A 2,515-nucleotide genomic window follows, 5' to 3' on the forward strand; every position below is an offset into this window, starting at 1 on the left:
AATTTGATTTTGATTAATAAATGCACAAATTTGATTTTGAACCCTAATTTGAGAAATGAGAAAGAGTGGGAAATGCACAAATGTAGGGGATTAAATTGTTTTGAATTGGAGAAGGTTTTGTTTATATGGGTCACGTGTTTTAGGGTGTGCGAAGCTGAGGTGGTTAAAAATGCTGAGTTGGTTGAAAATGCTGAGGTGGTATGCCTAGTGGAAAATACAAATAAAACGAAATTGAAAAAATAATGACACATCATCACTTAACTGACGGAACCTAACAGATTGCTATTTTTGTGAAATCGGGCATAGTACATTGTTACGTTTGTGAAAAAAAATTCTATGTTGATACAAGTGTTAATAGGACATAAGTATGTTGCATATTTCTGTATTTAAACCTTAATCTTAACACATCTGAAAAATGGGAGTCGCAGAACACACACTCCTAGATTAATTGTAGATACCTTGATAGTGCTATTGCAATATGAAAGTACAACAAAATCACTCTAAATACAAATCTGATCTAAACAAAATAATAAATGATAATGGACAAAATAAATAAATGAATGAAAATGTGAAATAAAAAACTATGGGGCAGTCACGTACTAATAAAAAAATTGGAATACATATATTGAATAAAAACCATTTACGCAGATAGTTAGAAAGAAGTGTCATTTAGATATATCTTCTCAGTTAGGCACACAAAAAAAATCGTGTGGAACATGAAAGTGATGACTCATGGTGGGCAATTGTCAAAATGGAGCATGTGCAAGACGATTAATATGTATCATATGGGTAAAAAACAGATAGCATGCAAATATGCAATGTGATTCAGATCAAATGATTTAAGCAAACATATTCTATCACCTCGATCAATCCATATTAAGTAGCATAATTTTCATCTGATAGCAACATGGTGTATGCTTACAAAAGAAAAGTATACAAACAAAGGAAGCGAAACTAACATATAAAGAGTACTCAACATATTAAATTATAAATGAATATATGGCTTTGAGGGTCAGCCCTATTATTTAAAAAATAGATGGATGTGGTTTTCATATATTCACGGGCTCTTACCGTTTGGGCAAGCATGTGGGTGTGGGGTGTAAGGAGAGGAGAACGTGGGAATAATTGAATTAGCTCCAGAAATCTTCAAAGCTGCAGAGGTAATAGAGATGGTTGAAGAATACATTTATTATTAAAAAAAACAAAAACAAATATAACTTTCTCTAGTTGCTGTTGTCACATGTGAGTTAATGTATCAACTATCAAATGTGAATTTCCTATTTATAGAGGAAGAAAGTGTTACAAACTTCTACCATTACATTTGAGTTAGAGAAATGGCAATGAAGATCATTCTGGCATTGATAGTAGTGTATGGCTTGATATCCATTGTTGATGCCTTTTCTGCTTCTGGATGGACAAAAGCCCATGCTACCTTTTATGGTGGCAGTGATGCCTCAGGAACAATGGGTAAGGGAAAAATTCACTCTTTATATATACGGTTAAGTTTTTTCTTTTCCTTATTTAAAGTCAGAAAGACATGTAGCTCAATTCTCGGTTGTTTACAGGGGGAGCTTGTGGGTATGGTAATCTATACTCTATTGGATATGGGACCGGGGACAACAAAGATTAAGTAAATCTTGCTTCTGCTCAACGATGGGGATTCTTGTGGGCAATGCTATAGGATCATATGTGACTATAACGCTGATTCAAGGTGGTGTTTGAGAGGAAAGTCTCAGAATCGCCACGCCACCAACTTTTGTCCTCCAAATTTTGCCCAAGCAAGCGATAACGGTGGATGGTGCAATCCACCACTCCAGCATTTCGATATGGCTCAACCTGCATGGGAAAAGATTGGTATTTACAGAGGAGGAATCGTGCCTGTGTACTGTTCCAAAGGTTGGTTACTATACTTTCATCTTTCCTACACTGTTTCTTCTCTTGTATTCGCCTACCATGTAACTCACAATTTTGCGTGTGACACTGCAGGGTGCCATGCAAGAAACATGGAGGTGTAAGGTTCACAATTAATGGGAGAGACTACTTTGAACTTGTATTGGTAAGCAATGTGGGAGGAAGTGGATCAATTCAGTCTGTGTCAATCAAAGGTTCAAAAACGGATGGTGACAATGTTAAGGAATTGGGGAGCTAATTGGCGATCAAATTTCTATCTCAATGATCAATCACTCTCCTTCAAGGTCATTACTACTTGACGGAGAGACTCAATTCTTCCCTAACATTGTTCCATGTGGTTGGCAATTTGGTTTGGTCGACTTTTTCTAGTCGGGTGCAATTTTAGCTCACCGGTGATCTTAAGTCGGCAGAGGCGTGCTTAATATTTTTTCAATGAAGCAGCCCGCCACTCTTACATGCTCTACTTGATCATGTAAAAGTGATGAAATTTCTGTATTCTTGTTTAAAGATGGGATTGAACACAGTGAACCAAAGGCTATCATAAACCCGATTAATAGTCGTCCAAACTGAGGACATGGGTTGATCTCAAAATGGTTAACATATG

The 2,515-nt window shown here is 36.4% G+C and overlaps 1 pseudogene; it reads left to right on the plus strand.

The window, feature by feature from the left end:
* The first annotated feature begins 1,314 nt into the window (after positions 1-1,314).
* LOC147476325 (expansin-A11-like) lies at positions 1,315-2,296 on the plus strand (annotated as a pseudogene).
* Positions 2,297-2,515: the final 219 nt, after the last annotated feature.

The sequence above is a fragment of the Coptis chinensis genome, chromosome 9 (assembly GCF_015680905.1).
Source record: "Coptis chinensis isolate HL-2020 chromosome 9, ASM1568090v1, whole genome shotgun sequence".
Classification (NCBI taxonomy): Eukaryota; Viridiplantae; Streptophyta; class Magnoliopsida; order Ranunculales; family Ranunculaceae; genus Coptis; species Coptis chinensis.